Source organism: Eptatretus burgeri, chromosome 5 (assembly GCF_056783735.1).
Source record: "Eptatretus burgeri isolate ZD-2024b chromosome 5, Ebu_testis_v1, whole genome shotgun sequence".
Taxonomy (NCBI): Eukaryota; Metazoa; Chordata; class Myxini; order Myxiniformes; family Myxinidae; genus Eptatretus; species Eptatretus burgeri.
Genome location: NC_140965.1, coordinates 27,742,939 through 27,768,123, shown reverse-complemented (window position 1 = coordinate 27,768,123; position 25,185 = coordinate 27,742,939). Strand labels below are relative to the sequence as shown.

General features: G+C 42.2%; 1 long non-coding RNA gene across 1 annotated transcript; it reads left to right on the top strand.

Moving 5' to 3' along the window:
- The first annotated feature begins 845 nt into the window (after positions 1-845).
- On the top strand, positions 846-21,009 carry LOC147026126 (uncharacterized). The gene is made up of 3 exons (XR_015057901.1): positions 846-979; positions 20,657-20,745; positions 20,836-21,009. It is a non-coding gene; the product is annotated as an uncharacterized LOC147026126 (long non-coding RNA).
- The last annotated feature ends 4,176 nt before the right edge of the window (positions 21,010-25,185 follow it).

Sequence of the window (25,185 nt, the reverse complement as noted above, 5' to 3'; positions counted from 1 at the left end):
ATAGAGTGAGAAAAGAAGGCATCTGTAAAAGGAAATGTAGAAAAAGGACGTCATTTTTATTTGTTCCATCATTCCTTATGTGCAGTCGACACAGTATATAAAACAATTATTCCAAGCAGAGGATTTTTGCCTTGCTCTTTTTGAAAGATCCTGTAAGATTTTGATGACAACGCAAATGTAGATGGGTACTGCTAGCTTTCACTCCCATTATACTGGAATAAAAATATGTATGTATGTATGTATGTATGATTATGGGCGTCGATTTGTGGGGGATGGGGGGGGGACATCCCCCACTTTATCAAGGGGGGGACAACATCGATTGTCCCTCCCCCCCCCACTTTTTTCATTGAACGTAAGTTACGTAACACAAAACGAGCTGCTTTAGTACAACCAGGCCGAGATGCTCCTCAAATACAAGAATAAATTTTAAATCTCTCTATAATTCCAGCAATCTCTGTGTGCATGTTTGTCTGTGTGCATGTTTGTCTGCGACCGCTGTTTCTCGACAACCACCGGTCCGATCTACTTGAAACTTGCCAGGTATATTGCTGGGGACCCGAGGATGTGCCTTTGCAAGGCTTGAAATTAATCGGACAAGTGGTTCCCAAGTTATGGTCTCCGTACTCGCAAGCCGTTCGCGTCTGCTTTGGCTTTGGGAGTTGTACCAAACCATTTCACGTAAATAGAGGGGGGGGGGGGTTGCCCAATACAGAGCCTCTCTGGATCTTTACTTTTTGCCAAAAACAACAAAAGAAAAAGAACCGTTCGTTTTATTGGTCTATTATAGTTCTATTAAAGATGATAGGTTAACAATTCAACATTGAGAATCCGTGCTTCCCAAGCCATGGTCTCCCACCGGCCAAGCGTCCAGAGCGACGTCACTTTTTGGTCCTTCCTATCATTGTGAAGCAGAATTCGCCAAGCGTTGGATTGTTCACAGTTCACCCACTAACAGGGAACGCGACCTGGACATTTTGAGGTATGTTGGGACGTTTTCGGACTTTTTATCGTCATTTTATGAGTGTTGATATGAAAATCGCGGCTTCATGGCCCGGAGCGCCACGCCTCGGATTGTGTTAGGCCGCAACGGCTCGGGGCCCCTTGAGCGACCAAAATAGTTTATTTCACCTTTCTAACTTATATCGCCGGATGCCTGATATTATTACCTGCACGATGATGTGTGTGTTTAATTCTTGTGACTTCGCACCGTCGAGTTATAAGCCAATAAAAGATTGCACGGCCTGGTCTGCTGATTGAGATGGTGGACCTTGTGCAGGATGACGCGGTTTCACTCTACCGGCTCGCACGAACGAACGGAAAGATATTTTGTTTTTCTGTTTTCATATTTTGCAGTCGATAACAGTGGCCTAAATCCCAACGTTGAAAACCGGGTGAAAATCGAAGGAAAGTGGGTATTTTGGCGACTAAATTAGCTTTGAATACTTGGGAAACATAAAATAAAATGCGCTGATTCACTCGCTTTTGCGGAGGTTAATGTAAATAATTTTTTCATCGGTACTTGGACTTGGGGGAGGGATAGACCTACAAAACGAGAGGTATCATTCGGTCGTCGGACTTATGAGGATTAAATTATAGATTTTAAAAGGTAGCTGTTGAAAAATATGCAAAATTCACCTATTAAAGCGGTTCGGGAACGGAAAATTATTTTTGAATTCTGTTCTCGGATTATACAGTATCTATAGGAAAGTAATGAGATTACCTCGAAAATCCGATTAAAAAAGGCTTAGGCTTAGTAGCTTAGCCGCTGCTTGCAATTATTACTAGGAAAAATAACGTTCCGGAAGGAATTTCTCTTCCGCCATCATCCGAATAATTTTCCGTTTGCACGAGGACAAAGACGAAGGAGAGACTGACAGGATAAGGATAAAGGATAGACCGAATAAAAATCCCTTGTTACGCAAAAATAACCCTTATAATTCACATGTCAAAATTTATTCAACTGAAATGTAATTCCCTTCTCGTTTCATAGAGGATATGGATATCAGAAAGTTTTTCGCGACAGCATCAAGTAGCACATCCCCGACCACTCTCCTGGAGAAATCAAGTTCCCAGAAAGAGGTGGACAATTCAAAGGAGAAGATAGCGGAAAAGGGTGCATGTGCGAGTGCTCGGCCTAATTTCCCAGATCAGCCTTTTCAACCTCATGATGTCAGTTGTATCCCAGTCCAAATACTGCCAAACCGAAGGTTGAAGTTTCAACAACAGTGGTTCAAAGATTTTCTGTGGCTTCGTTTTGATCAGAGCATTGGCGGTGTACTCTGTCGCACCTGAACGGACGCTTCTCGTTGAAAATTACTGAACTTGTCCGCTGTGCAGAAGACGCATTTGTCTCAAAGGGCTTTCAGAACTGGAAAAAAGGCTACAGAAAAATTCAGACAACAAGAACGATCAAACACACAGAGGCTTGCCTCTGAAAATCTGAAATGTCACAGAAGTCAACCTGGAGTCCATGTGCAGCTGAACAGCAAACTGCTAGAAGAGCAAAGATCTGCACGGTCAGCACTTCTGAAGATTATCACCTCACTGCAATATTTAGCCCGCCAAGGTTTTGCAATTCCTGGGAAGGATACCTCTGAAGGGAATTTAAAAATGCTCTTACAGTTGCGGGCCGAGGGTGATGTAAACCTCAAGACGTGGCTGTCAAGGAAGACGACGTTCACAAGTGGAGAAATTCAGAACGAAATTCTACAGTTGATGAGTCATGCCATCCTCAGAAATATCTGCAGTAATGTGAATGAAATGTCCACTCAGTTTGGACTCGTAACTGATGGAACGCAAGATATTCAGGGTAATGAGCAGGAGTCGGTGTGTGTGCGCTATGTGACGGATTCCTTTGATGTTCAAGAAGATCTCATCGGCCTCTTACAAGTATTGTCAACAACAGGAGTATCACTTTGTAAGATGCTTCAGGATATCCTAATTCGGTGTCAACTCCCTATTCAAACACCTTTGAGCACAGACTTACGATGGAGCAAGCAACATGTCCGGAAAGTACAAGGGCTGTCAAGCACAGCTAAAGAAACACTCCAACCGCTGGCCAATTATGTTCACTGTGGAGCTCATGTCACCCAACTCATGACATCCAAATCCCTACAAACTGCACCGTTCATAAGAGACGCCCTTGATTATGTCCAGGCACTCAGCAACATCTACAACAACTCTGGAAAATTCAGGCATCTGTACTTGAATATCCACGCTGACGATGCTGACACTCCTTGCCCTACACGCCTGAGGCCAATTTGCCCGACGCGTTGGTTAACTCGTTCTCCTGCCGTGAAATCGATATTGGATAACTATGAAGCGGTACTGGATGCCCTTCAACAAGCAAGTGATGACTTTGGTACGAACACGGCATCGCGAGCCAACGGTATTCGAAGCTGTCTTTCATCAGGAAAGTGTGCTCTCGGTCTGTTTGCATCATTGCCCGTTCTCCAATCCCTTGAATACCTCAATAAGGCACTTCAGGGTTCACAAGTTACCGTCTCTGGTATGCTTACTGCTGCAAAGGTAACTGCACAGAATCTCCAATCTCTCCGTACTGACCAGCCGTTTAAGGAGGTTTTCGAAGCAGCACAACAGAAGCTCCAGCAGTGCCAACTGGATCCAGTGACCCTCCCTAGTAAGTGCAAGCTTCCGAAGGGACTTCATGGAGGCACGCAGTAATACACTGCCAATTCTGCAGAGGAGGTATACAGAGTTGAATTTTTCAAAGTCATCGACAGCACATCTGAGAACTTGAACGAGTACTTCACATCAACGACCTCATGGCGTATAGGGACTTGGGTGAAATGCTCCTGTCTGGGTCATGCAAACCACAAATAGTCCGCAAATATCCCGAACTGTCGGATTCCCGAGAGCAAGAACTTGGCTTCTTTCGCAACCAGTTCAGTGGTTCATCTGTTGAGGATTACCGTAAGATATTTGTAGACATGGTGCTGGAAGTCCGTCGAATGTTCCCACAGGTAGAACGTTTGCTTAGGCTTCTATTGGTTTCCCCAGCAAGTTCATGCGAAGCTGAACGTCATTCAGCACACTCAGACGTATGAAGACTTGGTTATGTTCCACAATGACCCAACAACGCCTCAATCATCTCATGATCTGTCATGTTCACCGAGATCGTCTGACTGCACTTGACCCCCAAGACATTGCTACAAAGTTTTTAACTGGATCGGCAGACAAGAGGGTTCATATTTTTGGCAAGTTTTAAGGTAAGTCGACCGTGCTCGTGTAATATCAATTTGTATGTCAGTATAGTTTTCAGTTTATGTTTAGTGAATCAGTTCAAGGGTCGTGAGAAGGAGGCTTGATAAACAATTCTATCTATATATCTATATATATATATCTATATATATATATATATATCTATATATATATATATATATATATATATATATATATATATATATATATATATATATATATATAGACACTTGAAACTTTGAAATATGTATGATTAATGTTTAATTAATTTCGCTCCGTCTGCTTACATTTTGACAAAAAGATGGTCGATAGATGGTCAGATTAATTTAAGGGATTTGTGTGATCAGAAGGCAGCATGTCAACGAGCGTATAAAATCAAGAATTTGCAAGGGTAGACTTGCTGTGTCCGCGCCGGCACGAAGTGAGCTTCGTGGTCTGGACATGCAATGTCCCCCCCACTTTTCAAAAGCAATCGACGCCCATGATTTCATGAAATGCCAAGGAGGAGCTGCGACACAAAAGCTTGTCATCATTATGGTGAGTGTGTGGCATTGAATGGTATGCTGCAGCAAACTGTTATTCTGGTCCTGAAGATGTGGAAATAGGTTTTATGGAAAAAAAAATTAACGACTTTTCTCAATGCATATTGTTCAAGTCTGCACGATGGCCAGTACAGTGGGGAATGTTGCAATGCCAATTACAAGCTTACTAACAATGACATGTTTGCACTATTTCAGGAAAGTCAGACAATCCTTCCTCCATCCAATCAAAAATGGGTAGAGGATTTTATAGGAATGATCCAGGCTGTGATTCGGGCACATTGAGCCACGACAAATGAATTGGCCGCATTCAGGCTTTTGATATCCATTGTCATTGGAATTGTCTAAAATGACTGTTGGTCAGGTATACACTGCACAGCGGAAAGGAAGATATGCTGCATGATGGTTCCAAAAAATACATATTGGTAGGTGTAGTTTGGAAAATCCGAATTCAAAACCAATCAGTGCAAAGTTCAGGTGTGTCTGAGTGACGGGTGTAGTCAGGTGTATGTATGTGTACATAGGTTGATATACCAAATTAAATTCAGCAATTATTTTATTTTTGAAATCTGTAATTTATTAATAAATATTCTGAAGAAGGCCACCCCCCCCCAAAAAAAATAAAATAAAACCATACTCCCCAACCACATTTGAAATGGAAGTTAGGTCACTCGACTGTGCAGGACAACAATGAAAATGACATTCATTCTCATCATTTCCTCTTTTGCACTCATATGAAATTCTTTCCCATCCCCTTCTGTGAGTATACTTAATACCGGAACCCAACGCCTGAGAAGTTCCGAATCAAGAGCAGTCCATGGTCGCATTGTGGACCTACCCTTTTCCTGTAGGGCAGCTTTCCAACTGGTGGCATCTTCAGTTTTGAAAATGGAATATGATGTGCAGACTTGAAAAGGAATTCAATGAGTGAGATTTTTATTTTCTGATTGATGATAAACACCACACCCAACAACTGATGTGTGATGTTTTAAAAATCATATGAGCAACTTCTCTGTCAAAAGAGTAATATTAAAACTCACCAATAACATCTTAATCTGACATGCCTATCTGCTAACATAAGTTGGTGGACATTAAATATCCCACGATGTCTTTCACAAAGAATACACGAGTCATCACCATCACTTTTGAACAAATTACAAACACTGGCCACTTTCGGTCGGACGTCATGCCGAGACAGCCAGTTCGTGAAAATGTTGGGCTAAACCCATGTTGTGTGCGGGTGGTGGCTGAGGGAGCTCGCAATATCGTGGTTCGATTTTAAAGCCCATGGGATTGCTGCTGGTCATCTGCAAAGTTCTGTCACCCTCATTGGGATTCTCTAGATATGCCAAGCAATCAGGAGGCAAAGACATTTTTAGTAGTAGTAGTGTAATAACATCTCACTTGGAAAAATGAATGACACTGCTCCACACAACTTGCAATATCTGATATAATATCAATCAGAATTAATGGAGGCCCCAGGGTTGTTAAACTAGATAGGGTACACACGAGGCAGTTTAGCTTGTAAAGTTCAGACAGAATACTGACCCAAATGGCAAGTGAAAATGGGATATTTCATTTCCATCCACAAACATGCTGGCAAGATAGGTCAGAGGTCTTGTACTCGCCGTTGAGCTGTCCAGTCTGGATTCCAGTTCCAATAAGACAATAAACTATCATCTCGATGCTAAACAGTCAATGTGTTGTATCAATGAGGGTGCCATCACAAGGAGAGATATTAAGCCGAGTGCCCCATTGTTTGCATTCTCTGATGTACGTTAGATACTTTAAAAAAAGAGCAGACTTTGTGCATCATATCCTGGTCAATTCGAAATTTCCACATTGGTCTTCAGAGGCACTGCATCACCCGCATAAGGAAGCCTCAGTAATGATGCAGCCAGAAGACCAAATTTCGATCTCTTTCTCTCTCCCTCTCCCTTCCCTTTTCCCTCTCCACTTCTATAACGGCCCTAATTATTCCCACATTATTTGGGGTCAACTAGAGAAAGATATCGTCCCTAGTCCTCCACAAACTAGCCAGCTGGGCTTGACATTTGACTGCTGGTGGCAGGAATTTGAAGTTTTTTTTTTTTTTCACGGTGCCGACGATAAATCAATCGCCTGCCCTTTGCAAAAGACACCGTTCGCTCTTTAATGTCCACCCAAGTAAGTAATGCTAGCAGACCAGACACCCAGCTTAATATTCATCCAGGAGGTGGCATGCATTGTGATGCCTGGCCTGTGAAGCACCAATCCATCCATTCAGTCAAGCAGAGAATTCAATTCAGATGTGCTCCATCAAAAGTGAGTGTGATACCTCTGCACCATCCTGCCGCATATCAAATTCACTATGGAATCACAAAAAATATGCATTGTAAAGATAGAACTTCCACGAGCCTCGACTATGTATCCAAAATCCAAAAAACAAACAAACAACTTGAAGGGCACTGGGTAGAGTGCATCCCTCCGCCAAGCTGATTAGTTTACGTTTTGTACCCCTACTGATAGGCTGGATCTGGGTTCAGACCTGAGCTAAGATTTAATTGGTTAACCAACTCATTCACCAATTTTCATCTTAATCCGTCTATAACTTTTCGAGATATCCTGGCACATGGTGTTTTTTCCATATCTCTCAACGGTGAAAAATCACTGAAAAAGTTCTCGGATCCAGATCCGGAAAGACAACTTCACCAAAATCATATATTTTTGTCCGTGTCATGCCCAAGCTCTCCACCAAATTTCATCCGAATCCGTCCAAAGCCTTTTGAGATATTTTGTTCACAAAGAGACAAACACACACACACACACAAACAAACAAACAAACAAACAAATGAAAAATCACTCGTAGAGCGACACTTGGCAAAACAGAACAAAGCAGAACAGGATTCGGTGGAGTGCATCCCTCTGCCAGGCTGAACAGTTTACGTTTTGTATCCCACTGATGGGGTGGGTCGAAATCAAAATCTAATCTGCTTGTTTTTGCCACCCAACCAAATCATCGACCAAGTTTGTCATAATTCAGCCACAACTTTTTGAGACATCATAGTATGTATATATATATATATATATATATATATATATATATATATATATATATATATATATATATATATATATATATATATATATATATATATATATATATATATTTCATTAGAATATATATTTATTTATTTGCATTTATTTATAAATATATATACATATTTGTATTTCTAAATATATACACATCTTATTCTTCTTTTGGCTTCTCCCATTAGGGGTCGCCACAGCGGATCATCCGTTATGATCCGCATTATGATTTGTCACAGGTTTTACGCCGGTTGCCCTTCCTGACGCAACCCTGGTCGCCTCTTACGAAACAGGGATAAATAATTTTATCCAAAATTCTAGAATAAATATATATATATATATATATATATATATATATATATATATATATATATATATATATATATATATATATATATATATATGTATAGAAATCGTTTTTGGCCCTCTCTTAATTTTACAAATTAGGCCTATGTTGACCTTTTGACCTTAATAATTGGGGTTCAATTCATTTACCTAATATGCAAATCCTCTTCAAATTTCAAGTCAATCAGATGAAAATTGACGATTATAGAAATCCCAACTAAGTTTTGACCTTTGGCCTCTGTTGACTTTTTGGGATATGCTGACCTCAAAAATAATTGGTGGTTGTATTCAGTGAGCTTATTTGAAAATCCTCTTCAAATTTCATCAATTGGATGAAAATTGAGGATTTTAGAAATTTGACCATTTGGTGAACGTTGACCTCATTCATAGTTGGTGGCTGAATTCAGTGACCTGTTATCCAAATCTTGTTCGAATTTGAAGTCAATTGGATGAAAATTGAGGATTTTAGAAATTTGACCTTTTGGTGAACATTGACCTCATTCATAGTTGGTGGCTGAATTCAGTGACCTGTTATCCAAATCCTGTTCGAATTTGAAGTCAATTGGATGAAAATTGAGGATTTTCAAAATTACAAATAGTTGTTGACCTTTTGCCCTATTGATCTAAAATCAAGAATATTTTGCCAGACCACCAACTCCACCATTTGGTGAAGTTTCCTGATGATTGGTTTAAAATTGTGACCTGTAGGTGAATAACGGTGAGTGGACAGACAAACAAATAGAAGCGATGAACATACTTGTCAATAATAATAATAATTTTGCCAAGTAACAGACAGACAGACAGACAGACAGACAGACAGGGATGATAACATAACATCCATTCACCTTTGGTGGCAGAGGTAAAAATGGACAGTTATGCAAAGAAGTGTAAGGAGACAAGACAACCATCCAACATTCCTTCTGTTGCTTGACTTGTCACACAACAGAGGCAGAAGCAGTCAGTCAAGTCTTCTAAACTTTCTATGGGATTTGAAAAATGTGCCTATATGACGTCACGAGAAATTTCGTCTGATGCAACAATCGGCCCACATTATTGTTAAGATGCTAAAGCTTAAAACAAGATTCAACCAATCAAACAGCTAACAACCTTCCATTACCTTGCTTTTGACTTTCAAAACATCTACTTTGCAAACAGTTCAGACTGTTTTTGGCAACAGAAACACTTGATTATTTGGTTGCAGCATCATGGCCACAGCCAAAGAGGAGAGATTAACTTAACTTGGATATAGTTACAGACGTTCCTGGCAGAAGCTTTCAAAGCTGCCACGGTTGAACAGACACACGCACACACCATAAATGGATGCGACAACCGCTTTCTCCTCGAGGATATTACACAGGCCAGACATTTTAGTACAATCCTCAGTTCCACTGACGATTAATTCTAGGTTTGTCCAACGATTCAGTTTTGAAGCATTCCTCCCAAATGCTGATGATTCGTAGAAACTCGATAATGATCTTTGCCAATATGATGTGTTCAGATTTCCCTTTTATATAAATGTGAACAAGCTCAGGATAGAGTTCTTTTTTGTGTTCCCAGACTTTGCAAATAATTCAATAATCTTTAGATTCTGCAGAAAAAAAACCAATTCGACAAATAAGACCAGACTTGATGACGTAATGGTTAGAGCATTTGCTCTTCGTCTGAGAGGTCGGCAGTTTGAACGGTGGGCGAGTCATACCAAATGACATGACTTTAAATTGGTGTGTGCTGCTTCCTTGCTTGAGGCTCAGAATTTTATAAAGGGAGAGCATGGACAAACAACCATAAGTTGGTAACGATTGCACAGGCTGGATGGGCCTCATGGCCTCCTCCTGTGTTGTTATTGTTGTTGCTGTTGTCGTTGTATAGCCCCGGACAGTTATCTCGAATAAGCCCGTGGCATGGAGACAGCTGAACCCCCACATCTGGGATGGTATCCCCTCACCCCCCCCCTCCCACCACCGCCTTCATGAAGTCAGGACCACGAGAGAGAGAGAGAGAGAGAGAGAGAGAGAGAGAGAGAGAGAGAGAGAGAGAGAGAGAGAGAGAGAGAGAGAGAGAGAGAGAGAGAGAGAGAGAGAGAGAGAGAGAGAGAGAGAGAGAGAGAGAGAGAGAGACAAGAAGGAAAGGGCCAGTCCATGGGGAATGACCATAACCGTACTGCCCTCACAAATATGGCTATCAGAGAAGAATGGGAAAGATTTGTCCCCCGACTTGCCTTGGGGGTACAACCACCGATAAGAGATGTCCCTGATAGATTCTCCTCCTGTCTTGAAGTACCTTGTAAGGGAACTAATCATATGTATTGCGTTGTTTTGTATTGTATAGTATTGTATCGTATTGTATTATAACCTCTGACACTGAGGGTGGTTGAAGGTTGTGTTTTTACCCCTGTCTGTTTGTTTGTCTATTTGTTTGTCTGTCTATCTGTGAGTAGGAAATCTCAAAAAGTTATGGATGCATTCGAACGAAATTTGGTGGCGAGGTTGGGTGTGTGTGTAACAAGAACAAATTTATTATACCATGGTGAAAATTCGGAACCGCATCCGGATCTGAGAATTTTTCAAGTGATTCTTCATCATTGAGAGATCGGGCCAAAAACGAATCGTAGAACAACATCTGAAAAAGTTATGGACATATATGGACAAATCTTAGTGGATGAGTTAGGTCGGTGACAAGAACAAGGTGATTCGATTTTGGTTCAGGTCCCGATGCAGATCCGGCCGATCGGTGGACTAAAAAAACGTAACCTGTTCAGCTTAGCGGAGGTATGCGCTCTCCCCAGTGCCGTTCTCGTATTATATTTTATCATATCATATGATGTTGTTCACAAAGGAAAAATCAAATGCCCTGAAATGCTGCCGTATCCCTTTAAAATAATTACCTAATTATAATCGCACAATATCTTTAGAGTGTTTTGAAGATGTAGAAATAAATTGCAGCATTGACCAAACACCAGTTTGGCTCTTGGTAAAGTGAATTTCCATGAAAATAAATCTTCATATTACACTCTCCACCGCCCGACACTCCCTTTTCCATTTCTCCTCCCATGGCACACAACATTCCACACTCAACCCGTTTTCTGAATCGATGTCCATCGCTCAACCCTCCTAGAATTCCAACAGCCGTTGATAAGATTTAATCAAAAAGGAAATCACCGAACAGAATCTAGCTTCTCATTTTCCATGTTCAGGGTTAATGTATACGTTTCGGGTTCTTTATTGCCGTTCTTTCTCATGGCTATCCCACGACATTAAGATCAAGTTCTCCATAGCACAAGGTACAACAGGAAGCCGAGATGGTTGTTGTGACAGAATGAGAATGCAGGCTTCCGGCGTATCCCAGACCACCCCATTAACACACGTACGGTGAACTGCCAGAGCAAGCAGCCCTTTCACCATCATATGAAGATAACCGATATCATTTTCTACAACGGAGATTGATGATGGCTATTAAACCGGCATGACTTTTCAAATGAATCATACATACAGCTTACATGCCCACTGATTTGGAGACATGTCTGTTTGAGAATCGATGCAATCGTATTAATCTGTAATTGTGTTTGCATCAAATGTGTTTTACATAAGGAGAGTGCAGAGAAGAGGATGAAACATGGAAACTGTGGATGCCAGTGAAGGAAGGAATGTGCTGGAAGTAGGTTTTACTAAGAGGGAATGCAGGGTAAATGGATGGTGGTAAAGTAAGGAAGAAATGGAAGAGGAGGTGAATTGTGCGAAGGTCAGACAGGATGGTGCAGAGGTAGGACCTTTGGCTTTGAGCTACCTGTAGTGTGGGTTTCATTCCTGACCTGACCATGAACTGTCGGATGGTGCTTCACATGCAGAACGTGGCATCGCAAGGTGACGGAATGCATAAACATGAAGGACCACTGGCCATCACCAGCACAGTGAATTTCCCTCAAGAGTTGAGCTATCAAGCTGTCCATTGAGGGATTATATCCAATAGTACCTCTCCTAAGATAAGATAAAGCCCTGGGGCCACATAGCACATCCAAGAGTGTTAAAACAGGTGGCATAGCAGGTAAGCATGATGTCAACCAATATATTTAACACTAATTACAGTCAGAACAGGCACCAGAAGATTGGAGAGCAGCAAATGTAATCCAGAGCTGTTATTTAAGAAAAGATCCAGAGAATAATTTGGGAACTACAGACCTGGTAGTTTAACTTCAGTTGCATGGAAGATGTTAGAGATGTTAATTAACATTTCGAAACGTAAGGTGCTTGGGATGGTAAGAATAATGAAAAAGGGGATGACATAATGGCAGGGGGAGTCTTGGAGTGTGTGACAAAGGAATATGATCTGAGGGTGTTAGTGTATATTGGAGAGCAGGTGGGGGAGGGGAGTGGGTTGTGAGGCCTTACCGAGAATATTGTGTTTAGTTTTGGTCTGCACATCTGCTGATGGACATACCTGCCATAGAGAGTGTTCAGTGTAGAGCAGGGGTCTCCAACCTGCGGCCCGCGGGCCACATGCGGCCCCTTAGATGGATTTATGCGGCCCGCGGTGCCATATTAAGTTTACATTACATTGCGGCCCGCGATACTGCCGATTTGTCAGGGTCAATGATCAAAGCGTTCTGTAATTTTTATTATGATTTTGATTCATATTAGACACATGTGTTTTTATCACGATTATTCATTTATCATATTCGTTGGCAAGAAAAATATATTGAGCACTAATTTTTGTTGAAATTTCCGCATATGAATTATTATTTTTTCTTTTTTTTTTCGGAATTTAGCATCCTTTTTTGGGTGCAGCCCTCTGCCCCTCACCACTTTGGTTTTGTGGCCCTCCGCCCAAATATGTTGGAGACCCCTGGTGTAGAGCATCTATATTGATTCTGAGGCGAGACAGACTCAGCTATTAGAAGTGGCTGAAGGATATATGACATTATACATGACAACGGAGGTTATTACAAAAGGATCTTCTGGAGATTTTTAAGATAAGGAAGAGTTTTTCTGCAAAATGGACAGCGATTGGACCTGTGGCCATACATAGCCAGAAAATAAAGAAAAGGAACATGAAATAATCTCCTGAGAAAGGCCAAGGCAGCACAAACAGTGGAAAGGATAAAACTAAAAATTTATGAAACTTGGAATAAGGTTGATATAGAAGGTATAGAAGGAGATTGAGTATCAAACCGAGAATAGACTGCTAAAGTTGGTCGAGCACATACCCCCACTGGGCTGAACAGTTTACGTTTTGTATCCCACTGAGAGGCCAGATCGACATCCGAACCTGATACAAAATCGAATCAGCTTGTTCTTGTTTCCGACCCAATTCATCCCCCAAGTTTTGCCATAATCTATCCATAACTTTTTGAGATATTTTTGTTTTCACTGTTGAGGCTCAGATGAGAGCTAACATGCAGAATGCATAACAAGGGGGGGGCATGAGATAAGAGGGGTGGGAGAGGGAAGGACAAAACAGTGGGGAACAGGGATATTAGGAGATCTGTGGAAGGGAGAATGATGGGGGTGGGGTACACGGTGAACAAGATTGACACCTCAGGGACTTTCAGGACCTTACATGACAGGGAAGTTTCAGCAAGGAAATCAGGGAATTTGAAGGAGGTGGGTTTGGGGTGGATTAACGGGGGTAGAAAAGATCGTGGATTTGGATGGGGGACGATGTGGTGGTGAACAGCCATTTTGAAGACCTGGAGGGAAGAATGGGATTGAAGATGTGTGGGGGTTTGTTTCAGAGGCAGGAAAAAAAAGAAGAATGAAAGAGTGAAGGTGAGCAGTGATTCCTGATTTTGGTAGTTTCACCAGAAGGGGTTGCTCGCGGACCTTGAGCGCCCTGAGGAAATATAGGGGGACATATCGCAGACAGTGCAAAAGGGGGGGGGTAGACTGGAGAGGAGACAGTAGAAGACAGAAAGACCATCGAGCTGCCTGCGGTGAGAGAGTGAGAGGCCCAAAGATTCAGCTTCACCATGGGAGATACCAATGATTCTAAATGCCTTGGTTTCCACAGCATGAAGCCGAGAAAGGTGAGAGGTGGGAGCACCAGCCCAGAGAGGAGAGCAGTACTCCACCAGGCTGTGGACAAATGCTTTGTAGGTGGTTAGGAGCTCAGGTGGGCTGAGGAAGAACTTTGCACAACAGTGGATTCCCAGTCAGTGGCAGGCTTTGGAGGCCAGTGTTGAAATTTGGTTTTCACAGGAAAGATCATGGCAGATAGTGAGACCCAGAGACTTGAAGGAAAGGATCTCTTCAAGAGGATTGTTGAGAAAATGGATAGGGGTGGGGTTCCAGTTCCAGATGGTCCTTTTGGAGAGAGATTGTGAGAGTGTGAGATTTGTCAGGGTTGAAAGACATGTTCCACGTGTTGGATCAGCTTGTGATTTTATCCACATCTGCAGACGGTGAAGAGGCTACTGCTTGCCAACCTGAGGGATGACAAATGGAACAGCAGAGGGTGGAGCCATCAGCAAAGAGATAAAGAGGATTTTTCCAGAGAGTCGGAGAGATCATTTGATGAAAACCAGAAAAAGAACAGGGCCCAGAACGCTGCCTTGTGGAACTCCACCCTGGACAGGAAGAGGGGATGAAAGAACTCCATTTAGGGCCACACGTTGGCTGCAACAGGAGCGGAAGTCTGTGAGCCATGAGTGGAGATGGCCTTGGATACCATAGGAAGAGAGTTTTGTGAGCAGGGCAGGGTGCCAAGACTGTGTCAAAATCACACAATATGTCAAGGGAGACGGCTCTGATTTCATGTCTGGCATTGAGGACCTCCATCCATTATTGGGAGAGTAGAATCAGCATATCCAGGATAGATTGACCTGGTTTGAAACCAAATTGATGATCAGAAATCAAGCCATTGAATAAGAGGAAGGATTTAATATCTGTAGCAATGATGGATTCCACAACCTTGCTGATGATTGGAAGAAGGCTGATTGGTCTGGAGTTGCAGGGATCTGTTTTTGCACCTTTTCATGCAGAGCAGTAATGTTTGCTGTTTTCCAAGCAGATGGAAGATGACAATAAGCAAATGAGAGGGTGAAGATAACAAAGTAGAGGGTTGAGCAAGAGCAGAGGAGCAGGTTTTTAGGACATGTGGGCTGATGCCGTCTAAACCGGTTGCAGAATCTGAGTCGAGGTTTGACAGCAAGCTCTCCACATTGCCAGGAGAAAAGGACATAGAGTCCAGGGACAGCTGCGTGCAACTGGGAAAGGTGGGTAAGCGATGGGTTTCGGACACAATATTTAGATGTAAACATGGAGTTTAGGCATTCAGTCTTTTCACGTGGGGTGTCAGCTGTGCAGCCATTTGAGGTGAAGGAGGGGATGGAGGGGGAACATACACATCAGAAACAGACATAACTCGATGCCACCAGGATTTGTAAGAGGGAGAGAGGTTTGAAAGTTCAGCCTTGAGATTAGAAAGATGTTGTTTTCTGGCTCTCCTGAGGGCAGATACACACTTGTTCCGAGTTTTATGGAAGGAACTGAGATTACCCTCAGTTGGATTTGCTTTCCATGAGGCAAAGGCAAGTTGTTGCAGGACAACTGGCTCACTACAAACTTCAGTGCACCAAGGGCAGGAGGAAGGGTAGGACAACTGAAGACGAGATGGGATAAATCTGTGCATGAGAGAGAGCAAGTTTCTTTGAAAGAATTCCCAGGATGAGTTGATGTTGGAGAAAGTAGAGATAGGAGACCAGTCTAGAAGTTTGATGGCTGCTTGAAGACCCTGCCAGTCGGCCTGAATGAAATACAAGACTCGGCAGTGCTGAGGTGGTTCTCTAATAACAGTCAGAGAGATGTCTCATTTGACAAGCATGTGGTCAGATGAACCAATTGCAGCGCAGGAAGAACAATAGATATTTTCAGGGAAATTGGTCAAAATCAGATCCAGAAGAGATGGAGTACCATTGGCTGAGATCTGCGTCGGTAACTTGACTGATTGAGTCAGCTCCAATGAGTCGCAGTATTCTTTTGCTGAAGTGTCGTGGCAGGTGAGAGCGGTATCCACACCCAACCAACTGGTATGATGGCAATCAAAGTCACCACATATGAGGAAGAGAGAGAGTTGGGATGAGAGGATCGAAGTTGGTCCATGTTTTTGGAGAGCGAGATCAAAATGGAGTCATCACTGTTTTGTGGACAGAACAACACACATATAAACATGACATGGGAGTGGAGGGGAAGCCTTAGCCAGAGGTATTCGTGGGGGCGTTGGGGAGTGAGGGCAGTACATGGAGAGTGAGGAATGGAGTCTTTGTTGAAGAGAACAACTCCACCATTCAGATGAGGCTCAGATCTGTCATATTGGAGGAGGGAGTAACCAGGGAGAAATACGAGGGAGTCAGAGGCGTCTTGAAGGAGGAAAGTTTCTGTTAAGCAGATTATGTCTGTTTTTTCAATCGCAACCTGTATGGAAAGATAAAAACCCAATATGGAAAGATATATCATGCTATCTATCGTTTTTGTCCCCATCTCTCAATGGTAAAGAATCACTTAAAAATGAAAAAGTTCTCGTAATCGGATCCAGATCTTCACCAAAATTGAATCAATTCTTCCTTGTCACACACCCAACCTGAACACCAAGTTCCGTCCAAATCCGTCTGTTACCTTTTGAGATACATTATAACCAGAGATCATGTCAACAAATCACCTGAGCCAACTCTCAAGTAAGTCTGAAGTCTTTCAGGGCAACTCTCAAGTAAGTCTCATGTCAAGTCGCAAATCAAAAAATTACGACTCGAGTTCGATACGAGTCCAATTCACTTGCTCACGTCATCGTCTCTTGATTTTACCTTTACAATCCATAACCTCTTGCTCACAAACTAACAGACAGGGGTGAAAACATAACCTCTGTCCACCTTTGGTGGCAGAGGTAATAAATTGCACTAATTTGTTGCAATTTTTCTTAGGACATGCTATTTTTGCATCACTATATTTGATTGTTTTCCAAAATATATGAATTTACAAATGACAAATAGCTTTGTTCCTAATTTTAGATTCTTGCCTTCACTCAATAGAAGCATTTACAACTATACTGATGTATCCTGATAAATTCACCTGTAATCTGTAGAGTAAACGAAGATTGAAGGAACAACATGCTTGGGATCTTCCGGTCACACCTCGAAAGCTCAAAACTGATTTATGGTTTGTTATCATGTCCAAGCTGTGCTGGGATGGGATGCTTCTCATGATTTCAGCCATATTAATGCTACACCTTAACAAAATGGCAGTCCGAATCGGATTTTGACGAGATGGCATACTTATCCTTGAGCAGCCAAGTCTAAGTTCGATTTCTGTGTCAACTAGAAATTGCTATTGCATCACAAAGTGCAATGTTGATCGGAAGGAGGTTGAGCTGCATGCCACATTTGTGAGCAATATTTTATGGACCTTAAAAAAAATCCCACGGTATATATATATATATATATATATATATATATATATATATATATATATATATATATATATATATATATATATATATATATATATATATATATATATATTTTTTTTTTTTTTTAATTTTTTGTATACATTGTCGAGGCTTGTGTGAGAGCGAACACACAACGCACAGCAGGGGAGGGGCATGAGACAAGAGGGGTGGGAGTGGGAAGGACAAAACGGTGGGGAACAGAGACATTAGGTGATGAGGAGATCTGTGGAAGGGAGAGGGATGGGGCGGGGAACATGGGGAATACAAGATGGACATTACAGGGACTTTCAGGAAGGAAAGCAGGGAAACCATAAATCAAATATAAATAGCCCAATTTAGCTCAAGAACGGCCATGCGGTTCCTTCATCAACTGGGCTACGATGGGAGAGCAGCTCGAAGAAACCCTTTTTTTTAAACCTGGAACATTCAAAGGGGAAAGTAGTGGGCTGACGAGATGGCCAACAGACCCTTGGAGTTTAGGCAAACTGTACTTTTTTCATGTGAGTCCCAATTTGCTCAATTTTCTGACAGTGGATGCATATGGGTCCGGAGACTTCTCAGTCAAGAGTTCCCTTTGAACCAATTGCAGCTAACTGTCAAACACGGTGGTTTTTCAGTGATGGTGTGGGGAGCAATCTGGAGCGCTGGTCGGTCAGAGCCTGTGGAGTGTGTTGGCAACATCAATTCTTTGACACACATTTCTATCCTTGAGGATGGACTTCTCTCAGTCTTCTCCACTGGTCAGATAGTCAAAAACAACACTCTGTTCATGGAATATGGAGCTCCATGCCACACTGCAAAAAATACCAAAGAATGGCAGGACAGAAATGGGATCAAGGGACTTCCATGGAGAAGTCAGTCTCCTGACATGAATCCCATTGAACACCTCTGGGCCATATTGGATCGAGCTGTGTGGAAAAAGTCCAAGAAACCAACATCACGGGCAGAATTGCTAAACCTTTTGCATGAAGCCTGGGCAGAAATCCCACAAGAGAAAATTTCAGAACTCGTTTGTTCTATGCTTGAAAGAGTAAAAGTGTTGAAATCTGCAAATGGCAAGTCTGACAAATAGTGCTGTACATATTAAAATGGACCAAAAGTTCTTCAAATATTAAATAAATAAATTCTTTAAAAATCATGGTGTCTCTTTACTTGTCATGTCTCTGTACTCTGAAGAAATGACAAATTCCTCCAACCCTCAGTCTAACGTTTGGCCTGGCTCGCCGAGTCATGGAAGACTTGGGCAAAAATATTTCCCAGGCTAACCCCACAAGAAGGTTGGAATTATCGGGGCCATTAAATAAGTAGTCAATTTAGTTGATTAATAAATAGCTCATAAATTTCAAGTGTTGTCCAGATGAAGCGCTTTGACTCCTGATGATCATTACTGCTTGCGATTGCTCATTCCTTCCACTGCAAAATTATGCTCTGAAAATTGTTGAACTGTTCGATAACTACTTACACTGCATCTCTTAATGACATCCAGGTTTACATGAATCAGACGCACATGCGGGCAATTCTCAAAACTACAAAAGGGTGTCCAATGACATTTTGTTTCAGATAGTATGCACCACACTGCAAAACTAAAATTAGTATCCAATTCCACAATTCTGGAGTGCATATTAAAACATTTTTATAGACAGAAGTTCTGCCAACATCAGTTTTAAAATTTCACATCCTATAGAAAGAAGTCTTTCCAAGATGTATCATTGAAATATTATGTTGGCTACCCCTTTTGAAATGTAAATGTAACTCATGGCATCATATTATTGCAGTTAGCAATGTGATTATCAGATGCTTATTAAATGTATTATTATGACCGAGAAGTACGCACACTCAACTCGAAGCTGTCTAGTCTGGGTTCGAATCCTGGCCCAGTTCTAAACTGTCATTGTGGTGTTTCACAGGCAGAGTGATTCATCAATGTGTGTGCCATCCCTTGGATGGAAATTAAGCTGGACTTCCCATCTGTCAGAATTCATTGGTGGACATTAAAGATCCCATGGTGTCCTTCGTGAAGAGTAGTAGAGCTATTGGCGACACCATGGCCAAATGCTTGCACTGACCTTAGTTGAACGTCAGGCCTGGCCAACCGTTTCCTGAAAGACTTAGGCCAAGCTTCACCTGGTCAACTCCACAAGAAAGTGGGAATAATTGTGGCCGTTAAAGAAAAAGATTATATGTATTGTTTGTATCTTTGCTCATGGCTTGGCATTTTACAGCCTCTAAGGAGATTGATTTACTGAGTTCATATATTTTGACAAATGCATGAGGCACTCTGGCTTACAATGTAGCAGCTGGTGATTCTCAGAGATTTCAATTAAATGCCATGCGTAATATCGCAACGACAGGGCCACGGAAGAAAACGCATTGCCATTTGGGGAGCCATTATCCCTACTGGAGGACACTATGTATAATGTCAATTAAACTGTCACTTTGTACCAACCTCAGTAGGTTGAAACAATTTTCCATTCACTTAAGAAAAAGCACTTCTTTTTTTTTCTTCTATTTTTACTTTTCGAGTTATTATTATGATTAAAATATAAAAAAGAATTGTTGGAAAATACATAGAAAATTACAGACGAAAATGAACCGAGAGGCGAATTGGTTATAATTTCTGCGCGAAGTTACAATTCCAGATTCATTTCACATCAGTTGTATCAAAAGGGAGGCTTTGACGCAGTATTGCGTCCAATTTCTCAAAGTCGCAATGTTCACTCGCCAACGCTCACTCATATTTCTCCTTTTCAAACTGGGACACATCCCTGTGTCAAATGCCTCCCTTTTGATACTACTATCCCTGCGGGGCTGGGCTTCGTCCCCCCCCCCCCCTTACACATAATTTCCTTAATCAAATTGAGTAGTCATATCGAGATACTATAAATATTTGTTATATTTTCAGGAATAACTTAATTTATTCATTGAGACAAAAATGCTGGTCAGGAGATGGAAAATGTTAATCCCTTCCTTTGAGAGACACGCCCGAAAAAACCCATTGTTTTCTCATTTCCGTGATGTCATCAACTTGTCTTATTTGTTGCCAAACCCAGAGTTTGGCATGTTTCATTCAGAGAATGGAGTGTTCAGAGGTTGAGGAGTACTCCAACCTTGCAGATCAAGCATTTTCACATGAGGAAAGGTGAGATGTTTTAACCGATTCATTATTTGTTGTCTTAAACAGCACCAAATCACTATACGATTAATAATTATTGTGTTTTTTTTCTGACAGGCTGTCCCCAATAACAAAGTTGACAACTGTTGTTGAAAATGAAGCCGATGAATATCATGAAGAATGGCAGAATATGAATGAAATTCTTATAGACCTTCAATCAGTTTGAATGAAATTACATGATGAAATGATGAAGGGCTTAGAAGATTTTTCACACCCTTTAACTTTGGATGAGAAGTCAAATGAAAGGTGAGATAAATGATATCTCTCTCTCTCTCTCTCTCTCTCTCTCTCTCTCTCTCTCTCTCTCTCTCTCTCTCTCTCTCTCTCTCTCTCTCTCTCTCTCTCTCTCTCTCTCTCTCTCTCTCTCTCTCTCTCTCTCTCTCTCTCTCTCTCTCTCTCTCTCTCTCTCTCTCTCTCTCTCTCTCTCTCTCTCTCTCTCTCTCTTTCTCTCTCTTTCTCTCTTTCTCTCTTTCTCTCTTTCTCTCTTTCTCTCTTTCTCTCTTTCTCTCTTTCTCTCTCTCTCTTTCTCTTTCTCTCTCTCTCTTTCTCTCTTTCGCTCTTTCTCTCTTTCTCTCTCTTTCTCTCTCTTTCTCTCTCTTTCTCTCTCTTTCTCTCTCTTTCTCTCTCTTTCTCTCTCTTTCTCTCTCTTTCTCTCTTTCTCTCTTTCTCTCTTTCTCTCTTTCTCTCTTTCTCTCTCGTGAGCCGTGTGTGGCGTCATGGCGGCTCCGTGTGTGCAGTTGCGAGTACTGTGTTGTTCCTATCCCCATTTTGTTTCCATCTGTGTCCCCGTATGTGTTTGTGGAGTTTTTTTCCCTGTTTCCCTTCCTGCTGAGACGAGAGAGAGAGAGAGAGGGAGAGTGCGCACGGTAGGTGCTTTGTGGGTTTTCTTTGAAACCTTCGGTTTCCGGGCCTTCGTTTTCATCTGCCTTGTTTTCATAGGCCTGCCATTTATCGGTGGTTCAGCTACTTCCTTATACTCTTCTTTTCCATTATACTTCATTTGACCCCACTTGCTGGTTGCTTGTGACGGTTTTCCTTTGTTAAACTTAAAAATTCTTCTATTGTTTTCAGCTATGGCAAACAGTCGTTTGCAGAATAGCATTTACGAGTCACTTACTCGTAAGAATGGGATATTAGTTAGTCTACCTGATGGGGTTTGGGTCGAGGACGTCGTGATGGGCTTGGGTAAACTCATTGGTTTTGAAAATGTGTTCGCAGCTTCAAAGATGAACCAACGAGTTGTTGTGTTTCTTTCCGAGGAGCGCGATGTCGCTCAGGCGGTTGAAACCGGTTTGTCTTTACCGCCAGATATTTTCGTTAACGTTAGTATGTTGGACTCACCGGCGGTGAAAGTCACTTTATCTAATTTACCGCCTTTTGTTAAAAGCGAACAGATCTTGTCCGCTGTGGGACAATTCAGCACAGTGGTGTCAAAAATCTCCATGATTCCCTTTCATTTGCGTTCGGATTCTTCAGTCCGCCATATCATGACCTTCCGGCGGCACTGTTACATGGTGTTAAAAAAGAACGCTCAATCGCTCAATGCCTCAGCTACATTAGGAGTTGAAAATCGAAATTATCAAATGTACATTGCAACAGAGACAATGACGTGTTTCACGTGTGGTGCCTTCGGGCATTTAAAAGGTGCTTGTCCGGAGTGTATATCCGGTGGCACATCTTGACAGTCAGGAAGAAACGCCGATTCTAGTGGCACATCTAGACAGTCAGGAAAAAACGCCGATTCTAGTGGCACATGTAGAAAGTCAGGAAGAAACGCCGATTCTCGTGGCACATCTAGACAGTCAGGAAGAAACGCCGATTCTAGTGGCACATGTAGAAAGTCAGGAAGAAATGCCGATTCTAGTGGCACATCTCGCCGGACAGAACCAGATGCCGATATTAGTAATAATAATGGCGCGTTGGGGACGGCAAATCAGCCTTCACATTCGAGCGCGGAAATCAATAATTCTCCCGCTGATGACGCGGGTTTTATCACTTTGTCCTCCAAGAGGAGTTATAAAAGAGGAAGCGGTAATGAGGACACACAGGCGAGCTGTTCGAAAAAGATAGCACCGTCGAATGAACGTAATGTTTCTTTTTTAGAAACAGAAGCTCCCGCAGCTGGTCTTCTCCTGCGGAATAGGTTCAGTGTGTTCGCTGAAATGGAGGAAGACTCTTCCATTTATCCCTCTCATGAACAAGGACTGAGCGCAACGCCCCAAGATGTTGTGGTCACCACTCCGGTCACTGAAACTAAAATCGAAAACCATAAACCTGCTCTCGTCCCGTGCCCTGCTGACGACGAAGTGTCTGAGGTAATGGAGGCAGAAGACGTGGAAGCCCCAGAGGGAGAGTGCGAAGCCTCCAATATAAAAACGGTAATCCCTGTTATGGTTTTAAAAACTCCCGCTGTGCAAACAGCTACACTTTTAGTAGAAGACGATATTCCCGTTGTCAGAGCATCGGCTTCGGTGCGTGAGGAAAAAAATAAAGGCCACTCGGATTATGACTCGGATGGGGCCTCGTCGTTTGCCTCCAGTGCTGGTAGCGAAGTCTGGAATGACCCAGCAATAGCCAAGGAACTGGAGGGTGATGATGATGATGTATCGCCCATGGAAATCCTAAAGTTTCTTCAGGACATTTTTTGAAAGAAAAACGTTAAAATTATAACCTTCTTCCCAAACCTGTCTGGCTTTATAAACTCCTCAAAATGTCTCCTCCTTCATGCTGAACAACTTGGTGTGACTGAGTCACAAGTTTTTCGCCTTAGAACGTGTGTATTGAAAGCTCGGAAGGAGCTACAAGCACAACCCAACTTTCCTTTACCTAACAAACCTTCCCTACCTACACAATGACCTTCTCTATTGTAACTTTAAATATAAATGGGGGAGGTTCACCGCTGCGCAAAGCTCAGGTAAAGTTGCTTGTCGAGCAAAAACATTTTGATGTTGTTCTTTTTCAAGAAACAAGATGTAGCTCCTCGTGCATGAGCGAATGGACTCGCATTATGAAAGGACAATGGTTCTTTAGTAGCTTGACCTGTCCTTGTGCTGGAGTGGCTTTTTACTTAAATCCTACTCTCTGTTCTGAAAATGTCACTTTTAAGGAGGTTATTAAAGGGCATTTAGCTTCAGTTAATTTCCTTCATAATGGTTATAAACACACTTTAATAAATGTACACGCACCAAGTACGAGAATGGAAAGATTCGAATTTTTCACATAGTTGGAATTGTTTCTCACACACCTTGATTTTGATGGTCTTGTTTGTCTGTGTGGGGACTTTAACTGCACATTGTATCCCACCCTTGACCATAATGGGGAAGAGCCCCAGCCAACAAGTATGGCACCCTTAAAGAGGGCATTGTCTAACTTCTCTCTTATGGATGTATGGAGACTCCAGAACCCATCTGCACGACAATACACGTGGTGCCGATGTGCAAATGGCCGGCTATCTCTTGCAAGGATAGACAGATTTTACATTAATAATGACTCGTTAAATGTCATAGACCATGTTGACCTCACCCCAAGTGGTTTTTCGGACCACCACATGGTTGTTCTTCATATACTTTCCCCGGCTCGAAATCGTGGCACTGCCCATTGGACCTTCAATGTGAGTCTTCTGCAAGATGACGCTTTTTCTGTCGCCTTTCGAACCTTTTGGGGAGTTTTACTACGATGGAATCCTTCCTACTCCTGCCTCACACAATGGTGGGATAATGCGAAGACCCATATTAGAACCTTTTGTCAGCAATATAGCTCCTTTTGTACAAAGAACGAATCTGCGCTGCAATCTCGAATTGCCAAAGAAATATTGTCTCTCCAGTCGAGCCTTCCAACTCCCAGTGCTGAAAAGACTGTTTCTCTAATAGCAATGAAGAAAGCCCTCCTTGCTCAACTCTGTGCAAAACAAGCCAGAGGGGCTCTAATTAGGCTGCGAATGTAGAACTCCAGCTCAATTGATACTCATTCCAAATTTTTCTTTGCTTTGGAAGTGCAAAAAAAAAGAGAAACCAGCAAATAACTTCGCTGCAGGCACCAGGAGGCCGAGCGACACACGATCCAAAAGACATCAGAAGCTTGACGAAACAATACTTCTCTGACTTGTATTGTGCCAGAAACACGAAAGAAGACATGATTAGTTCCTTAACCACTTCTTTGCCCACCTTGTCCGAACCTGCATGCCAACAACTTGACAAGGAAGTGACTGTTGACGAACTTTTTACAGCTTTGCAAACTTTGCCCACAGGTAAAGCTTCTGGACTTGATGGAATCCCTGCAGAGTTCTACAAAGCCTTCTGGGATTTGTTGGGACCGGAGTTGCTTGACCTCTTAATTGATAGCCTACAATCAGGCTTGCTACCACTCAGTTGTCGCAGGGCTATACTTGCTCTCATACCTAAGAAAGGA